General features: G+C 42.1%; 1 pseudogene; it reads right to left on the bottom strand.

Moving 5' to 3' along the window:
• Positions 1 to 1,981: 1,981 nt before the first annotated feature.
• Positions 1,982 to 2,804, bottom strand: LOC147884061 (uncharacterized; annotated as a pseudogene).
• Between the last annotated feature and the right edge of the window lie 18,794 nt (positions 2,805 to 21,598).

Genomic DNA, 21,598 nt, shown 5'->3' on the forward strand with positions numbered 1-21,598 from the left:
TCCATCATCAGCCTTCTTTGTGTATAAGCAGTGATCTGCATTGCTTCTTTTAAACCCATGTGAGAGCATGAAGGCATCAAATTTCTTATACCACTGTCTAGGAGCCTGTTTTAAACCATACAAGTTTCTCTTAAGCTTGCACACCAAATGCTCCTTTCTAGGCATAACAAAGCCCTCTGGTTGTTGCATATATAGCTCTTCTTCTAAATCACCATGCAGGAATGCAGTTCTAACATCCATCTGATCAAGCTCAAGATCCATAGATGCTACAATAGCAAACAATACACGAAGAGTGGTCATTTTGACAAGAGGTGAAAAGACTTACTGAAAGTCAATCCCCTCTTTCTGTGTATAACCCTTAGCCACAAGCTTGGCTTTGTATTTGGGTTTGCCATCCACACATTTGATTTTGTAGACCCACTTGTTAGGAATAGCTTTCCTATCTTTGGGCAATGAAACCAAATCCCAAGTATCATTCTGATACAATGACTTCATTTCTTCCTGCATAGCTTGCTCCCACTTTTTGTTTAACTCACATGACAATGCCTCTTTATATGTGAGAGACTCACCCTCATCTGTGAGTAAAATGCAGTCCAAAGAGGGATCAAACCTTCGTATAGGTCTCTTGACACATGTAGACCTTCTCACTGAATGATCTATGTTATCAAGCAATGGATCTAGATACATCCAAAGGAATGTCAATAACCTCATGATTTGGCTATTGAACTGCATTTTCAGGTTGCTATAATACATTTTCAGGCTGCTATAATTCATTTTTAGGCTGCTGTAATTCATTTTCAGGCTATTGTAATTCATTTTCAGCGTGCTGATTTTGTTGACTGATTTTCAGCATCCCTTTGCTGCCCATTTGCATCTGGCTCAATAATGACACGCTGATTATCATAACCAGCATCAAATGGAGATGAATTTTCAGTGGTTGATGGTTGTTCATGTGACTGGCCATGCTGAAATTTCACTTTCCTTTTGTCTACATCACTAGATGTGGCATTTTTCAGTAGCTTTGATTCAGTAAATACCACATCTCGGCTGCATAGCACCTTTTTCATGCTTGGAACCCAAACTCTATAACCCATTTCACCATCATCTCCATAACCCATGAAGATGCCTCTGAGGGATTTCATGTCAAGTTTGGTTCTGCTATCAACAGGCACATGTATGTAGCATTCACAGCCAAAGACCCTTAAGTGGTCATATGAAGCATGTTTGCCAGACCAAACCTCTTCAGGGATGCCACTATCAAGTGCACGATATGTGGAGATCGGTTACAGATATGCACCACAGAGTGCCTCTCGCCAAAACAATTGCGGGAGATTAGCTGTGGATAGCATGCACCGAATCTTCTCACATAGAGTGCGATTCATTCGCTCAGCCACACCATTAGATGACGGATTATAAGGGGCTATAAGCTCCCGTTTAATCCCATTTTCATCACAAAAACTATTAAATTGTTTAGATACATACTCTCCCCCATTGTCTGTTCTTATGCATTTCAGTTTTAAGCCCTTTTGAGTGCTAACAAATGCATAGAACCTTTTAAAAGCATCCAATGCCTCACTTTTCTGCTTAAGCAAATAAACCCATAGCTTTTTAGAGTGGTCATCAATAAAAGACACAAAATAACGAAAACCACTATGAGTTTTTATTGGCATGGTACATACGTCGGAATGGACTAAGTCCAAGATACATGCCTTCCTAGAGGCTCCATGAGAGTATGAACTCTTTACATGTTTTCCAAAGACACAGTCATTACAAAAGTCAAGCTTTGAGTTTTTTAGATCAACTCTTCCAAGTGAAGAAAGTGCATCCAAACCCTTTTGGCTCATGTGTCCAAGATGCTTGTGCCATAGCTCCATGTGTGACTGCACTTCTGCAACTGCAACAAACTTTTCAGGAAGTGCCTTGCAGTGAAGATAATATAGAGTTCCTTTTTACCACCTCTAGTGACTAGCATGGATCCTTTCTATATTTTCCACATTCCACCACCAAAAGTAGTAAAGTAGCCCCTGCTGTCTAACTGCCCAACAGAAAGCAAGCTCTTCTTAATGCCAGGTACATACCTAACATCATGAAGAATCAATTCTTGGCCATTTTCAAGAGCCAAGTGTATGGTGCCCACTCCTTCAATATCACATGCATGGTTATTCCCTAGGTAAACTTTCCCAAGGTTACCTGCTGCCTGCATAAGAAGAAAAACACTCCAAAGATGGAGTTACATGAAATGAAGCACCACTGTCAACAATCCACGATTGTGACAGACCATCATGAGCAGACAACAAGGCATCTATCACATCCCTTTTAGTGATATAAATGTCTTCCACTGCCATAGCATGTGGATCTGCAGATGCAATCAGCAAATCGGCATCTTTATCTTCTTCTATCTCCTCAATGACAACACTAGATACCATATTTGCCTTCTCTGTTTCTTTAGGGGTAGAGTTGACATCCTTCTCATTCTTTTTGCCTTTTGCATTAGCCTGCTTCTTGCATTTTTGCTCCTTTTTATAGTACCTGCAATCAGGCTTTTTATGCCCTTTGCGTCCACACTGATAGCAAGTGACATCTTGCTATTTTTCCTTGCTTTTGCTGCGATTTTTATGCTTATTTGCAAAATTTGACTTCTTTTTAGTCCGTCCTCTAACATTATAGGCTGATCCACTGTTTTTCCCACTAGACTTGCATCTAATCTCCTCATTAAGGATAGAACCTCGCACACCATCAAATGTCAAGTTGGGGTTGTTGCTCAATGACACAACCAATGCTTCCCATGAATCCGGCAAAGTCATGAGCAAGAAGATAGCCTTTAGCTTAGGATCAAAATCTAGCAAGCCTGCATCCTATAACTGACTCAAAATACCAGTAAATGCAGTCAAATGCTCTGAGGTGGGCTTAGACTCATCAAGCTTCAAGTTGACTAGCTTTCGCATGAGATGAACCTGATTGACAGGAGTCGTATTCTCATACGTAGCCTTGAGTTTTTCCCAAACTGCATACGCACTGTTGAGTCCCTTGATATCAACCAAGATATCATCAGTAACTACCATTTTGATGTAAGTAATGGCCTTTTTATTCATTTTAGCCCCATCCTCATCTGACAAACTAGCAGGTTTTTGTTCTACCAAAGCATCTTCACAATCCTTCAAAAAAAGTATGCCTTGCATACGATCTTTCCAAAGATCAAAGCCATTGCCATCAAACTTGCGAATCTCAAAAAGATTCTTTGTCTCAGCAGTGGATGCACTTCCAGCCATTTTCTGCAATAAAATGCTGAATACAATCAGCCAATAGCAAGGTTGCTGTATATAACGGCAAATGAACAAACTTGCACTTCAAAATGTGACCAAGAAGCAGATATTTTGCTGCAATTTCAGTCCCAAGGGCTGATTATAGCATATACACAAACCAAATCTGATATATATGCATACAAGACGGCTCCCACTTCAATAATACATCACTGTAATGCACAAATGCAATAACCCAAGTGCTGTATGTGCCACTGTTTCACTGCACAATGAGCATATGTACCAAGAGAAGTTGCCTTTTCACAACATTTGATACATCCCAAGTCCAAATTTCTCCTACTCAGCAGTGAATTTGCTGTAATTCCACTATCAAAGCACCAATCGGCTCAAAATACATCACCAATGTGAAAAGCCCCAATTTTTTGTGCATAAATCTGCACAAATCTGAGAACTGTGCTTCTGCCATGACCTGTCGACGTCACAAAACGTGACTGCGCTACTGGGAACATGTCCGCCTATGCTGAAACGTGACATGGAGAACCTGTCGCCTGCTGTCGTTGACTTCTGTTGCTTTTTTGTCCAACACACTTGCCTGAAACGTGACGACCTCTCCTGCGTTGACCTGTCTTGTGTGTGCTACTGCCTGACCAATAGAGATGACGACTTCCTGATTTCTCACAAGCAAAGAGCTGGCGATGTCTTGCACAGGCTCCGAGAAGAGCGCACACCTTAGCTGCAGCTCTGATACTAGTTTGAAGGGGAGCAAAAAGGCCCAGGTGGTGTGCGCAGCGAGAATGGAGTGTGTTTAGTAGGAGAGAGTGCAGAGAGAGAGTAGAGGCTTGAGTTGGGTGTGTACCAGTGTGGTACACACAAAGAATGAAAGAATGTATTTATGTTTTAGGGTACGGTACACTTACACCCACAAGGGTGCGGTCACATGTACAAGTAAAATATATACACACTGGAAGTGAAGCGAAGGGCCTTTACACCCAACACGAGGAACATCGAGGAAAATATATAAGATGGAGAGAAATCCATTCATGTCATGTGCAAGATGCTAGAATGGTGTATGCTTCTTGGAAGGAGGAAGTTATTTTAGATATCAAGAAATCTATGTGCATCACCATTGATGGCATGGATCACAATACATCAAATTTGCCTACATTTAGATGCACCCCACCTCCATTGGAGGGTAAACATGGACTCAAAACACATTTTTGTGGAGTTTTGGTACACGGATTCTGACTCTTTTGTGATCTATGGATTGATAGCTTGCATTAACATGATAGTAACCGAGTGGCAACATCCATCATGAAAGCAATATGAAAGGTCAAGGATGCACGTGAATATTTACCTCGCATCTCGTATATACTGGTGCCTAATGGAAGGAGAGAAAATAAGAATAGATACATTTTTGCTTTGTGATCTATGTTGGTTGGTTTGAAAATATTTGAACAAGTGGAAGTCGTTTTTCTTCTTGTTGGCCATACACACAAATACATAGATCAAATAGTTAGTGTTATCTCTGGAGAATTGAAGTCGATAATGGACGACATGAAACATCAAATTAGGAAAAAAATCAGAGGTTCTCAAAAGGAAGAGTCAGAAGTGGCTATCCTAGAGAGGATAGTAGATTGGAGAGCATTCATAGAGCCACATTTGAAATAAGAAGATGATGCACTATGCAAGCACACAAATCCACACTACTTCTAGTTTAGCATGCATGACAATACTCCAGTGATGCAGTGGAAGTACTACACTCAGTGGTGGACACATATAATTTAGGGAGTGCGCCATACACTTTGCTAGAATGAATAATTTATGGAGTGCGCCACACACTTTACTAGAACAAATAATCCCCTTGGAGCAGACTACATTAGTTCTCATAAAAAACAAGGAACTTGACATGGATGAAATGAAAGGCTTGCATGCATTCATTTCTCACGTTAGGAGTATGATGCAAAATTACCTAGAGTACTTTGAGATAAATATGGAGATAATCATCGCAAATGAATCTCTTAACAAATAGCTAAAAGAGTAAGAAAATTTACCAAGCATAGCATACTCATACCTATTTTGGCTACAACAACAAATTGAGTCAACAGAAGCTTCTACATTGGCTAGAGAGTCCACTATAGTTGAAGATATGGAAGAAGCTGAGCAATGCCCTTTGCCTCATAAATTTTGTGGTAGGAAGGGTAATAAGCCATTGCCAGAGTTTGTACCATCCAATGAAATCCAAGAGGGTATTTTTGTTGTTGTTTGTGTAGTAGATCCAAAATCAAAGTTGGATGACCAAGGGGGACCAATTTGGATCACAAAGTTTTCTTGGATAGCAAGGGATGAAATGGGAATCCCTAGCACATTCACAAAGTTATGGTATGAACTTAAACCGAAGTGGAAGTGAGTAGCATCATCCATTGTTAGAAATCAAGGACTCAAAATCTTAAAAAGAAGCATGGGTACGATGTGGGAAAAAGCATCACGATCCCTGATGGTAGCCTTGCAGATATCAAATATTGTTTGGGTAGGCTTAAGATGTAGTAACAGAGTCTGATGACTCGGAAATTGATTCTGAACCATAAGAGAAAATATGTCCCTATGTGGTGGTCCCCTCTCAGTGATCTTATACATGATTTTCCAATATGGTGTATCTTTACACCACCTCTATGTTGATATCAACAACTCTTGTATTCTATCTATTAATAATTAAGCTTAAAGTATAAAATTAATTATTAATTAATAAAAAACTAATTAGTAATAAAAGTAATTAATAATTAAAATTTTAACAAAAGGTAACAAAATCAAAAAATTATTTAGTAATAGAAAAGGATTAGTAATTAAAATTAATTAATAATTAAGAAATTAATAAAAATGAATACAAATTAATAATTAAAAATTTATTTAAAACTAGCTAGTAATAGAAGGCTCAACCCTTAGGTGGGCATGTAAGAACCAAACCCCATGTGGCCACTTTTTAAGGGTTGTGTCACATGTGGCCCCTCACATTCTCTTACCCACTCACTGTACCTACACCTTTGCTTCTAAAGACCATAATCTGTGGAGATAGATCTATATAGTGTTGCAAAAACACCCTTTTTTTAGTCTACTAGGTCAATATCAAGTGGAGGTGATTGGAATGGGAAAAAAGTCCAAAACAAGAGTATAAGTCCAAAAATTTTGAATACAATGTTACTTGTATATTGAAGTAAATTGATACAACCAAGCCACCTCAACTTGCCATGCACACTCAATCCTAACCTAGCAAGCCTAGGTGAGAGGGAGATCTTGAGCTTGCAATGTCACTCTCTCTTTCCTTCTCCTTGTTACAATGCTTTTCTAAGCTAAGCACACTAGGCTTGCTGGACTCTTACTCGCCATTGGATGACCACCCTTGAGTCATTTGCTTCACCACTTTCTACTACCAATACTCGCCATTCAAAAATTAACCAAGGTCGCACAACATGCAACTGCTTGCTATGAGAGTTAGCCAATGAGATGCTTTGATACCACATATAGGTACCACACTTGCTCTTGTATTGCTAAGTTCCTTTTTCCTTGTCCTTAACTCGAGGGCCAATAGTCTTATAGTTTCCAAGCCTCCATTACCCAATGCAAATCCTACCCATGATCTACATCACCTATTCAAGCTATGTAAATTTACTGCAATTACAACACAACTGTGATCATGAAGCTCTTAGCATGGTATATAACATGCAGAAGTTTCATCAATATTTGCTCGAAAATAAGTTTGTTTTCTATGTTGATCATCAAGCTTTGCTTTCTCTTATTAAGAAAACAATGATCCAAGGTAGATTGGTGAGATGGATGCTATTTCAAAATTATTCTTAAGCTAGGAAAATCTCATGCAAGAGATTACTTTTATCCCAATTACTAGCCGTGTATGAGAGTAAATATGTTGCTACTAAATTGCCAGATGAAATGGATTATAATGAGATGCTACACTATCTATCCTAGGGGAACCTTCTTGAGCACATGCCAAAGGATAAGTGTAGGAAGTTGGCCTTGAAGGGTTGGAGGTGCAGCTTGATAGAGGATAGTTGTATCACTTGGGTGTTGATGGAGTTATAGCAGGAGCGGCGGGCCAAGGTACATAATGCGGCATATACTAGTCTTGTTGGAGGTCACTTTGGTGGCTAGCTCACTACTGGAAAAGTCTTACAAGTTGGATTATGGTGGAGTACTTTCTTTAAGGATGTACATACTCGAATTGTAGAGTGTGATGTTTGTCTACACATAGGAAGATTTCTTCCTCTAGACCAGATGCCATTGCAACCGAGTCAATTGTGGGAGCTATTCTAGCATTGGGGCCTCAATTTTATGGGCCTAGTTAAGAGCACAGCTCAATATACACAGAATAAATACATTTTGGCAACTATAGATTATGCTACTAAGTGGGTAGAGCCAAAGCTTTATGAGATAACTTAGTTCGTATCATATCTAGATTCCTTTTTGGAAACATAATTTGTAGATATGGTTGCCCTATTGAGCTTTTAGTTGATCAGGGCACTCATTTTACAAATGAGGTCTTCTATTTTTGGACAAATGAGTTCACGATTGTACACCAATTTGCCACAATGTACTATGCTCAATGTAATAAACAAGCTGAGTTGGCCAACCTCTCAAATTGGTGCTCACAAAAATTAAGTATGCAGCGATGGGATTGGACACTAGACTATAGGCCCTTATTGAAACCCTGACACTAGCCCTAGAGGCTCAACAAAATCCAAAGCAAAAGTATCACTAAAGACCTACAAAAGTAAGATTCTTCGACATCTAAGATGATTTCCACATACTATAAAGGTGAAAAAAGATGGATTGCAATATAGCATGATTAACGATCATATTCATAGGGATACAATTTGATTTTTAGTAGAAGTCTTGAACACCAATTGCATTTAGTTTAAGAGACCCTTAATCAAGACTTTGATCCTCTTAAACTTACATGTGGTGTAGGACCAGAATAAGCATGTGGCCTAGTTGTTAACCAAATATACAATGCTATGTTCCTCATCATCTATTGGTAGTGGTCCTTGACCGAAAGTTGCAACAAGAAGAATTCTCTACATTGGGCTTGCCTAGAAGCATAAAATATCATTGTATGGGATCTGACGTTCTATTTCCTCTTAATATAATCCAAGAGAAAGATGTCCAACAAGTGTAACCTATGTAATCTCAAAATGAAGAACTTAGAAGGAATATGATAAAACTCAATTTGAAACTACTACTGCAAGAGCCACCACAAAACAAGGTTCAAGTGCAAATGCAAGATGCCATGTCACTCCACATAATATTGGACTAAACATTTCCCCCTCCCACCCCTCCCCAACAAAGCAAGGTTCAAAAGAAATGCAAGGTGCCATGTGCATCATTCCACATGGAATAGGATGCTAAACATTGCAACAACAACCACAACACCCCCCCTCCTAAAAAAACCTGCCCAAAAAAGTACAAGTGGATCAATATTGGCACTAAAACTATTGATGTTGGAGTGCCACAATAACAACAATGCAAAGCTCTCAAGGACATATAACAAATTGACAACCTCAAAGAGAAGAGTCATGGATGCCTGGGAACTACACGTATCAACAATATAGGCAAGGTAGCTTATCATTTCAAATCACACAACACCAAGCCTAGCAAATGTGGAAAATATCTTAACTATTTGCTAGTTTGGCATTATAAGAGTGTACTAGAGGATTGGAATCATCTTTCTTTCTACTTCTCTTTGCTAGAAAAAGTTGTAACACATAAAAACAAAGGTTATGTTTCTTAAGGCCACCATTGTTGAGCAAAAAATCAAAGAAATACATATGTAGAAAATGGCATGTTGCCCAAGGGAGGAATCATTTAGTACATGTATAGTGTCTGTAAAGATATTTGAGGATGTCCAAGTTGGAATCACTATTGATGGGAAAAAGAAAAAAAGGAACTTTCTTTCAAAGATATGAAATGCAAGGAGCTTTTGGTAATGTTTAAGAAACACTTGAGCAAGTGTAAAAAGCATAACTTTGTCTACAGATGGCAGGCAGAGCAATTCAAGGCATGTCTTGTTTGCTTCCCCGAAAAAGTGGTGGTATCTGTCGTAGATTTTGCAGAAAACTACAAAAACTACACTTTCAAAGAACAAAACGAGATCCAATCCATGCATTGGCACTCCATGTCAAAGTAAGGATTGTACTAGCCTAATCTATCACTTAATGAGCATAAAGATAATGGAGGATCAAACCAAGTACAGAAAGTCATGGGCAGAGAGACAGGAAGTATGAAACACTCAATCTATTCCAAATGTGCTATATCAACAATACATGATAGGCCTCTTATATAGAGAGTGCCCTTTGAATAGTCAACACATGTGGGATCTTCTCATCCACATCTCTCCCTCTGGATATCCTCAATCCCATATCTCCACATCATGTAGTCCACATCCTAAGGTGGCTACTTTGATTCTTTCCTATACCATACCTTAGCCTTTAATCTATGTGCTCATGGCACCATATCTCAACACCTCCCCTTGGTTCCATGATCCTTTGGCTACTGCAAGGTGGTCAGATGTGAGTTACAAGATCAAATCCTCCCCTGGATGCTTACAGGGCTATTCTCAAGTGGTCAGGTTTGATTCACAAACATATGGGCTGAAGGTGGCAAGGATGTTGCTTCTCAATACATGTTGTCGATGTTGTTGTCTTCTTCGATTGATGTAGCTTGATGCATGATGCTTTGTTCTACCATGTGCCGTGATGCTTTATGTGTGGATGCCATGTTATGTGCTATGGTCATCTCATACACTTGTGCTTTTGGCATGATTATGACATCGATGTGTGCATTCATGCTTTGATTTGTCATTTGTTGCAGAGGTCTTACCAATTGATTTTTTTCAATATTGGCTATGTCTAATTGCTTACAATGATTTTGATCCAACAAGGGCATAGAGCTTGAAAAGACGATGACTTTTTCTTTCTGGAGCGTGTGCAAATTCCTCCTAGATTGCAAGTTACGCCTTATCAAAGTTTATGTGAAGAAGAGGGCCTTTGATGATGTGGCACAAAGATTCACATGCTGAATTTCCAACTGTGCTTGTGGCAGGGGCTATGTGCTTAGGTGGCCCTATGCCATGTGGCAGTCTTTGAACTTTAGCTTAGTTAACCCAAGGCAACAGACTTAACCATTGTCATTTTTTTCTAATCATAGAGTTAAGCCAAGGTAAATGTTGACCTAAGTTGTCTACCACGTGTCACTTTTCATGTGTACCTTGGAGAAGGATGAGGTTTTTGAGTTTGCTAGCTTCTCAAAATTTTGCTGTAGTACACCTGTCGTGATTACAGTGCTAAACCGGTGTACGTCTTTGAAAGCAGCAAAAGGGCCGCAGTGCTGAGCAATTCTTTGTGTCTTGCTTTCTCTTCGTTTCATTCCGTTCTTTCTCTGTAGACGAGGATAATGGCACTGGTTATGTGTCGAGGTAGCCCGTGAGCTCCTTGCTCAACATGCATTGCCGTCCTGAATCTTTTGTCTCTGCGTCTTCGTGGAAGCCTGATCTACCTTGGAGTAGTCATATGGGTGTAGAGGTAGTTTTCTCAGGGCTGTCGGTGTAGGAGGTGTTGCTATGCTACTGGCTTTGCCTGTGATAGGAGCCGCTTATCGGTGAGCATGCACGTAGGCATTGGACGAGGCGATTGTAGGGGTCATTTGTTGGAGAGGCTAGCATTGCAAGGTGTAGGAGTACAGCTACTAGTCGTTGTGGAGTCGCATGATTTTTTACGGGATCTAAGTTTTAGGCCACGAGTGTCTGTCAGCGAATGCCACTGGATGACAGGTCCTGAAGAAGGTGATTTGCTTAGAGGCTCCCGACGCTATTTGACAATGGGTCATTAAGGGAGATGCGCACAACAGAGAAGTGGAGTCACCCGAGATGCAGAGAATGAGAGGAGCTGAGTCAGGGGTGCTTGATGCAGTAAGTAAACACATCACGTACTAATCAGACAGAGGTTGTTTTGTGATGCTTGCATGCTATAGCCACGTTGGAGTAGAAGCGAGTGTGGTGGTTGATACCAATTGTGGGAGAGGAGAGCACACACAAAGGGATAAGGAGACACCAAAAGTGGTGGAGCAAAAGCTACTCCAGTTTATCCCTCTTTCATATATATATATATGAGTATACATGTGACAAAATATGAAGAGGGGAGAGGAGAAGAGTGGAGATGAGGAGAGAGGGCACAGCTAGAGAGCACACCACAAATGACTTACTGTACACTAGAATTAGTTGAAAAAATAGAATATATACAAACCCTTTTAGGGTTAGGGTTAGGGGATCTAACCCTTTCCTTTATAGCACTCTATAAGGTTAGTGCTATGCACATATGATCACATGATGGTGCTATGCACACATGATCACATGATGTTGAGCGTGAACTCTCAACACCTTCCCTCAAGATCAACATCATGAAGTAGGCCTTCCCTCAAGATGATGATTCTGGGGAATCGAAGAAGGATTCTTGACATCGAGCTGATACACATTCCATTTGCTGAGTGTCGCTAGTGATATCAAGAACCGTATGGAATCCATCTTTGCTACTGGAGCATAAGTCTCATCATAATCTTGGCCATATTGTTGTGCAAATCCTTTTGCAACTAATCTGGCTTTGTATCTTTGAATACTGCCATCTGGATTGTACTTTACTTTGTATACCCATTTGTTGGCTATGGCCTTCTTTCCTGGTGGAAGGTCGCATAATTCCCAAGTGTTATTTTTATACAAAGCATCCATTTCTTCATTCATAGCAGTTTGCCATTCTGGCTTATCTACTGCGTCTTCGAAGTACACTGGCTCTTCTGTAGCCATGATGGTAATCATAAGAGCATAGTTGGTGGTTTCCACTTGAATTGCTTTGCCTTTCTGATCATATGTCAATCTGCTGGTGGTCTGCTTTCCCTAGTAGACTGTCTGAGCTGCTGTGGCGCTGCTTGGGGTGTTGGTGGCAATTCTTGCTCTTCTTCATCAACCTGTTCTGTAGATGACTATGAAGTCGATGCCTCTATCTCCTGTGTAGGTGAGGTTTTCCATTCTGATTCCTCATCGAAGATTACATCTCTGGAGATAATGACTTTGCGGTTGATGGGAACATACAATTTGTATGCTTTGCTTTCTTCACTGTAGCCAACCATGATGCATTTGCGTGACTTCGCATCCAACTTCCTGCGATGATCATCATGTATGTGGGCATATGCTATGCAACCAAATATGGGAGATGCCCAATGCGTGGCTTGTGTCCAGTGAATGCTTCATAAGGAGTCATACCTTGTATCGGTTCGGTAGGAAGCCGATTAAGCAAGTAGTTAGCTGTAGCTATTGCTTCTGCCCAATACTGATTCGGAAGATGCTTTTCACTAAGCATTGCTCTAGCACTGTCTGCTAAAGTCCCATCTTTCCTTTCAGCTCTTGCATTTTGCTGAGGAGTATCTGCACATGTGAATTGTCTTCGAATGCCATGATTTTTGCAAAAGTTCATGAATGCTGAAGACATGTATTCACCTCCTCTGTCTGATCTCATGACCTTGATCTTTCTGCCTGTTTGGTTTTCTACCATGGCTTTGAATTCTTGAAATCTGGCAAACACTTCAGATTTCTCTTTCAGAAAGTAGACCCAACAATATCTATTGTAATCGTCGATGAAGGTCAAGTAATAAAGTGAACCATTGATGCTGCGGGTCTGGGCATAACCCCATACATCTGTATGAATCAAATCAAGAATACCTCGTGCACGAGAGGTACTTCTGACAAAGTTGGTTCGCTTTTGTTTGCCGAAGCAGCATGCTTCACAAACCTTTCCAAGAAACTGTAGCTTCGGAATCCCAATTGCCATATTATGATTCTTGAGATCTAACAAGTACTTGAAGTTGACATGACCATATCTCTTGTGCCATTTTGCAGATAGTGGCATCTGTTGCATTTGAGCTGACATGGCATGCTTATCTGGTACTGTAGCTAGCATCCTGTATAAGCGTCCTTCCTTGACACCTTTTGCTACTAGCTGACCTCTTTTGGATTTGTCTCTGATAGTGCATTCATCACCGTCGAAGATGACTTTGTAGTTGTGTTCTGTCATTTGACCTACTGACAAAAGGTTCTTGCTGAGCTTCGGAACATAGAGCACATCTTTGACTAATCCTTTTGTACCAGTGAAATTGTTCATAGGGATAACACCTGTCCCTTGAACCAGATTCGGTGTATTGTGTCTGCTGTGTAGATGACATTTTTTTGACCTTCTAATGGCTTCATTTCTGTGAACCATTCCTGGTGATTTGTCATATGAGATGATGCACCGCTGTCGATGTACCAAGGATCCTGTTCCACTTGGTCGACTTGATAACTGAAATCCTCTTTGGGATTGAAATCAATGTCTAGGTGCATTGTATGAGTCAGATGCAATTCCTCACTTGCAAGAAACATATTGCCATGTTCATTTGCAAAATGACTGTGACTAGAATGTCCACCACGATGATTTCCTCTTCCTCTGGAATTCCCTCGCGATTACTGCTGGATTGACCGCCTTGGTCGTACTGCTTCTTGCAGCAATCTCTTTCATAGTGTCCAAACTTGTGACAGTAGTTGCATTGAATGTTTGACACATTGGTGGATGCATTCCTCGTCCTTGGAATCTTCCTCGGTTGGAATGATTTCCTCTTTGCTGATTCTGATGTTGCTGAGGATGATGCTGATGCTGATGCTGATTTTGACTTTGTTGATGATGACCACTTTTCTGATATGATCTACCTCTGTTTCTGCCTTTGCCTCTGCTTCTGTCTGAAGCTATGAATGCCTGATCATTAGAATGACCTTTACATGCTTGTATGGCCTGAGTCCTGAGTTCTTCACCAAGTAGAACTGACTGAAGTTCTTTTAGTGTTGGAATTTGCCGTTGGATGGCAATACTCTGGACTAGATTCTCATATCCTTCTCCTAGTCCATTCAGGATTACTTGAACCATTTCTGCGGGATTCATAGTCTCTCCTGCTGCTGCAAGTTGATTGTTGTAGTCTTTGATGCGGAGTACATAAGCATGACCGGTTTCATTGCTATTGCGGAAACTCTGGTTGATCTGGTTTCTCAGGGTGAGAATCCTGGATGTGTTCTTGGACTCGTAGAGAGCTGCGAACATATCCCATGCTTCTTTTGATGTCTTGACTGTGTTGAGTTGTCCTAGCATGACATCTTGCACATTCTGCTTGATCAGGTGATAGGCATACTTGTCTTTCTTATCCCATTCTGCTTGAGCTCGGGCAATGGCAGGATCTGCTACTGGTGCGGAAACTATTTGTGTAGATGTAGATCCCGATGTAGATCCCGTTGCTGGTGCTGTGACAACAGATGGAGTAGAGCTACTGGTGGCTGGATCGGCCAATGGTCTAGGTATAGATCCATCGACATACTCCCATTTGTCCTGAAGCACAAGAATGGTCTCCATTCGGTATTTCCATGTACCGTGATTGGAGTTGTCTAACTTAGCAGATGCCTCCAGATTGAGGTTGCTAGTCGACATGGTGCAAACAATGTACTCAAAAGTGTCCTGAAAAACTTTGTATGAATCAACTGCAAATACACTGAAGATGCCAAGTGAAATCTCTGTACCGTCGTCGATGAAGATAGAACTGCAGTATATAAGATCTGATCTGTGTTACAAGGCTTGTGGCAATGATGCCAGGAATAGCCAAGAGGCTTTACAAGGCTGAAAAATGATGTGCACGATGCCGTGAGATAGCCGAATAGGCTTTACAATGGTGGCATGTGTGTGTGAAATCAAATGATATCTGCCCACTGAACCAATCTGCAATGCCTCTGTACTCTGAAGTTTGCTCACTGAACTGATGAACGTAAGGTTTCAGGTAATGTAATGATGTGAAATCGGATGTGAGCGTATGGACTGACTCCGAGTAGGTACTAGTCGGGAAATTCGGGCATGGCTTAGATTGGCAACTTGGGGAATTCAAAGCGTCCCCTCTATGGCAATCTAGTCTACTCTGATCTAGATCTAAACCAACCGTCGATCGATGAAAGAGTAGCAAATAATTCCTTTTCTTTTGTTCTTTTTAAGTGCTGGGTCAGATGCGTCGATGTAGAGGCAAATGTGCGTGAAGGAAGTGGTTTTGCCGGCGAGGCACAAATGTGAGTGTAACTTGCGCCGAAATGTGCATGTGATGTGACAAGCGCATAGAGCACAAAAAACCGAGCGACTTTCCTTTTTGGAGCACCCTCAAATTCTTCCTGGATCAAGAGATATGACTTGATCTAGGTGGAGGGGCAAAAGGAGTGCAAATGGTGCTCAATGATGATGTGTCATTGTGAGTCACATGCAATGATGATGTGGCACTGTGCTTAGCAAGAGGTGTGCCAGTGAAGCTCTGTGCTGAGGTGGCAGGAGTGTGCACATGCAGTGTGTGCACAGTGTGCCTGGCAAGGGACTGTGCCTACAGAGGGTCAGTGCTGACTGGACTGCTGAGGTGGCACTGATGACGTGGCCTAATGATGTGGCCTGGTGATGTGGCATTGATGATGTGGCAGGTGACATGGCACTGATGACATGGCCTGATGACGTGTCACTGATGATGTGTCAAGTGACGTGGCTGATGATGTGTCAGGTGACGTGGCTGATGATGTGTCACTGATGATGTGGCATTGTGGATAGGCTGATGATGTGGTAGTCCGTGATGTGTCAGCTGATGTGGCAGATAAGATGACGTTGCCACGTGGCACAATTGTGATCAAACCACATAACTAGGGGTTGACTGAACCTAACCCTGGTTAGGTCCTATCTACCATGTGTCAAGCGACTGACCACTGGTGGCTAACCAAACCTAGGGTTGCTGACCAACCCTATCTGCCACGTGTTGCAAGGTGAGCCACCGGAATCAAAAAAAAAATTCGTCGGAATCTATGGATACTACGGAATCTTGATTCCGTCGAAGATGCCGATGCCGTCGCGGAGGAGCGAGCTACAGCGCTTGGCTAGAGACCCGTGGATAAGCTTGCAGGAGGAGCAGGCTGGCTGTTGAGTCACACTTTGTTGCTGCAGGTCTATGTAGCCGATCGCCTGTGGAGCGGATATGGAGAAGGAGGCGGCGTTGAGCAGGGGGCTCTGCTCTGGAGCTTGGGAGCCCATGAGCTGCGTGTCTAGAGATGATGCAACTGCCCATCGATTGTGGTCGTGAAGAAGGTCTCGAAGCTTGGAGGCATTGTGTGAAGCGTTGGTTGTAGAGTCGACCGTTCATCATTCGAGATAGAAGGCTGTTGTAGGAGCTGGTCGCGTTGAGGTTATAGAGGACATCGACTGTGCAACTCGATGCTCCGAGAAGGATTTGGAGCTGATGGCAGTGGTTGGAGTGGCTCTTGGCCAAGCAATCAAGTAGACCTTCTTCTCCTTCTCCGATCGATGGTAGCGACGGAACCCAGAAGTATTGCACGTCAATGAACTCCAATGAGGCAGACGGAAGCCTGGGCCAAGTGGTATCGTCTAGTTGCGAAAGAGGTGGCTGAGGGTTGGCCGTCGCTACTTGCTGGTGGAAGAGCTTCTCGTTATAGAAGGTCACGGCCGTAAGTGGATAGCCCATTTGGAAGAGGTCGTTGTAGAGGCTGACATAGAGAGCTCGAAGGAGATGTAGTCATTGAAGTTGGCTGCTGTTTCGCTTGCCTTGCTTGTGAGCAGCAAGGTAGCTGCTCGTTGTTGTTGAAGACTGCCAGGGTTGATGGCGGTATTCGCTAGATAGCTCGTAGAAGGAGTAGAGGCAAGACTTAGACTAAGCTCACAGAAGGAGTAGAGGTGGTATTCGCTAGGGACGGCCGTCGAAGGATCTTTGTTGGAGAGGCTTAGCTTCTTTCTCTTTCTCACAGATCCCTCAAAAACTCTCTCTCAAAGACTAAGATCTAGATCTCTCTTTCTCTCATAAACAAGGAATACTCTCTTTCTCAAGCAATGAAATCTTTCAAAGAACTCAAAGAAAGAATAATGGACGGAACTGTCCTAGAATGAGCAAAGGAGATTAACGGAAATCTCTCAATCTCTCATGGACGGAATTCTCACATGAATAGAAATTTCTCTCAACAGAAGTGAAGGGAAGGATCTCACAATCACTCAAGAGAACTCTCAATCTCACAATCTCTCTCACACTCTCAAGAATCTCAATGTCTCAGCGGAAGACAAGGAAGCTCTGATACCATGACAAAATATGAAGAGGGGAGAGGAGAAGAGTGGAGATGAGGAGAGAGGGCACAGCTAGAGAGCACACCACAAATGACTAACTGTACACTAGAATTAGTTGAAAAAATAGAATATATACAAACCCTTTTAGGGTTAGGGTTAGGGGATCTAACCCTTTCCTTTATAGCACTCTATAAGGTTAGTGCTATGCACATATGATCACATGATGGTGCTATGCACACATGATCACATGATGTTGAGCGTGAACTCTCAACAACATGGGCACTGTACAGTGGGTGGGCACACTGCCCTTTACCCCAACAACCTTGGTATGACCTCACTTGCCCGTGAATCCCATTGAGTGGCTCGGTGCTGCATGAAGTCGCAAGCTTTGTTGTAGAAGAGTGGCCGAGTGAAGGCTCTATGGAGCAGAGGGAGTCCGAGTCACAGGCATCTACTAGACGTGCGGGCTGGAGCGCTGATAGGATGACGTTGTTGCTACCCGTGAGACTATTGCAAGAGTCGACAAGGACCGCATTGATCTCCTTTATAGAGTTGTTATCACTCTGTCCATGCATATTCTACCCGAGTGAATGGCATTCGTGAGAGCGTTGATGTGATCATCAAAAGCCTGGCGTTCAAGGTTTAGTTGGAAAGGCTGCTGCTGGCCACTGCAGATTCCATCCCTGATCACGCCATTCATCTCTTCACTCTAACGAAGACGAGATCGTCACTGCTCTAGTGCCAGAGCAAAGAACTCGTGAGCATGGAGCTTCTCTCCAAAGTAGATGGTTTTGCCTTCTGAAAGCTGCTATGGGAGCTGATGTATCCACGAAGCTGACAATAATCTCGTTAAAGAAGGATATCTCTCTTCGCATCATACTTGACGGATGTCAAGTTTCCAGGTTAACAGCCTTGAAATTCACACTGCAGTTGTGTAGATCCACGGCTTGAGGGGAATGAGTGTGATTTGATATGTGAATAGGCCATAGAGACTTGAATTCAGTAATTGCTTCTCGGCTCCTATGTTACGAGTCACGAAAGAAACACTTGATGCAATGACGGAGATCTCTCAAACAATGGATGAATATCAGGCCTAGCTAATCTAAGCTCTAATACCATGTCAAACTACGGATCGTACTATCCTAATCTATCACTTAATGAGCATAAAGATCAACCAAGTACAAAAAGCCATGGGGAGAGAGACACTAAGTATGAAACACTCAATCTATTGCAATGTATATAATCAATAATTCATGATAGGCCTCTTATATAGAGAGTGCCCCTTGAATAGTCAACACATGTGGGATCCTCTCATCCACAGCTCTCCTTGTGGATATCCTCAATACACATCTCCACATCATGTAGTCCACATCCTAGGGAGGCTACTTTGATTCTTTCATATACCATACTTTAGCCTTAATTAATCTATGTGCTCATGGCACCATATCTCAACACTCCAACCAAGTTACAATCTTTGTTCAAATTACGTATGTGCATATTGTAGGCATTGTCTACAAATACTATCACTTTTATATATCCGATGATAGGATGCATGACACTCTTTTTGTTTAGCATTACTTTATGCTCCATTATAAATGGCTAAAAGATCAAGGCATTTAGGTCAATGAACATTGGGTGTGGTCAGATGGAGCAGCCTCACAGTTCAAAGGAAAGAGGCCTTTTTACTTTGTTGCTCGATATGGCACAATGACAAGAATGAAAATTACACATAATTTTTTTGGTTCAAGACATGGAAAGGGTGAACATGATGGTTCAGGGGCTGTTCTTAAAAGGCATCTCACTCATGAGCAGCTAAAGCCAAATGGTGCAAAGCTCCAATGTGCAAAGAAAGTAGTGTTACTTCTAAGAGAGACATTGTCTGAAGGGGATGATGCCACATACCCCTCAAAGGCTCGATCCGTTACCTGAGTGTTTTGGAAAATCAAGGAGGCATCACTGCCATTCTCCGCTAGTGAATATCTAGCCAAACTAAACCTATAGATTGAAATTCCATATGAACTCTACACAGCGGAGACAGTGATCACTACATAGAAGAATGCACATGTGAGATTGGCACCACTGCCATTCTCCGCTAGTAGTAGTCTAGACAGACTCCACTTGTAGAAGAATCCACATGTGACTCTGATGATCTCAGAGATTGACACAATTCCATATGGTCTCTACACAGTGGAGACAGTGATCACTACATAGAAGAATGCGCATGTGAGTTTAGGATTCCTTGTGCATGTTTTCAGGTCATGGTATGAGATTGGCACCACTGCCATTCTCCACTGGTGGCATTCTCCACAGAGATTGACACAATTCCATATGATCTCTGCACAGCGGAGACTAGAATCACTACATAGAAGAATGCACATCTGAGTTTAGGCTTCTCAATGTGATGCCATTTCTTAGGGCCTAGTAAGAGATTGGCACCACTGCCATTCTTCCATTGTACAAATGTCTACCCTACTATTCTAGGAGGGGTATTCCAGTGATCATAGGAGAGTGATGTCCTATTCCATTCCACATGTGAGTTTGATGAACTCAGAGATTGTCACAATTCCATATGATCTCTACACAGCGGAGACAGTGATCACTCCATAGAAGAATGCACATGTGAGTATAGGATTCCTTGTGCATGTTTGCAGGTCATGGTATGAGATTGCAACATGCCATTCTCCACTGGTGGCATTCTCCACAGCGGAGAGAGTGATCACTACATAGAAGAATGCACATGTGAGTTTCGCATTCCTTGTGCATGTTTTTAGGTCATGGTATGAGATTGGCACCACTGCCATTCTCCACAGAGATTGACACAGGCTTCTCAATGCCATTTCTTAAGGCCTAATAAGAGATTGGCAGCACTGCCATTCTCCACTTGTACAGATGTTTACCCTACTATTCTAGGAGGGATATTCCAATGATCATAGGAGAGTGGTGTCCTATTTCGATCCACATGTGAGCAGAGATAGTGATCACTACATAGAAGAATGCACATGTGAGTTTAGGCTTCTCAATGCCATTTCTTAGGGCCAGCATGAGTTTGGCATCACTGCCATTCTCCGCTAGTGAATATCTAGCCAAACTAAACCTATAGATTGAAATTCCATATGAACTCTACACAGCGGAGACAGTGATCACTACATAGAAGAATGCTCATGTGAGATTGGCACCACTGCCATTCTCTGCTAGTAGTAGTCTAGATAGACTCCACTTGTAGAAGAATCCACATGTGCCTCTGATGATCTCAGAGATTGACACAATTTCATATGGTCTCTACACAGCGGAGACAGTGATCACTACACAGAAGAATGCACATGTGAGTTTAGGATTCCTTGTGCATGTTTCCAGGTCATGGTATGAGATTGGCACCACTGCCATTCTCCACTGGTGGCATTCTCCACAGAGATTGACACAATTCCATATGATCTTTGCACAGCGGAGATAAAAATCACTACATAGAAGAATGCACATCTGAGTTTAGGCTTCTCAATGCCATTTCTTAGGGCCTAGTAAGAGATTGGCACCACTCCCATTCTTCACTTGTACAAATGTCTACCCTACTAAAGAGGAGTCGGACCAGGGGTAGTCCCCTCAGGTGTCGCCTGAGAGGAATCAAAGTCCTCTAGAGCATAGAGATCGTGATGTCTCCTCCTACGAGGCTGTCCGTACTCGTCGGACATGCGACGTGATCCCATGTCTAACATAGACACAAACACGAAAACAAAAAACAAACATAAGCATAGGCATAGGCAAAGGAAAAGAGGAAGAAGAGGGAAAGGAAAAGAGATTGGAAGGGGGGAAAGAGAGAAGAAGAGGGAAAGGAAAGAGGAAGAAGAGGAAAAGAGGAAGAAGAGGGGAAGGAAAAGAAATTGGACGATGGGAAAGAGAAAGAAGAGGGAAAGGAAAAGAGATTGGAAGAGGGGAAAGAGAGAAGAAGAGGGAAAGGAAAGAGGGAAAGAAGAGGAAAAGAAGAGGGAAAGGAGAGGAAGAAGAGGAAAAGAGGAAGAAGAGGGAAAGGAAAAGAGATTGGAAGAGGGGAAAGAGAGAAGAAGAGGGAAAGGAAAGAGGGAAAGAAGAGGAAGAAGAGGGAAAGAAGAGGAAGAAGAGGGAAAAGAGGAA

Source organism: Dipteris shenzhenensis, chromosome 27 (assembly GCF_047967505.1).
Source record: "Dipteris shenzhenensis isolate YYH24624 ecotype China chromosome 27, Dip_SZ_1.0, whole genome shotgun sequence".
Taxonomy (NCBI): Eukaryota; Viridiplantae; Streptophyta; class Polypodiopsida; order Gleicheniales; family Dipteridaceae; genus Dipteris; species Dipteris shenzhenensis.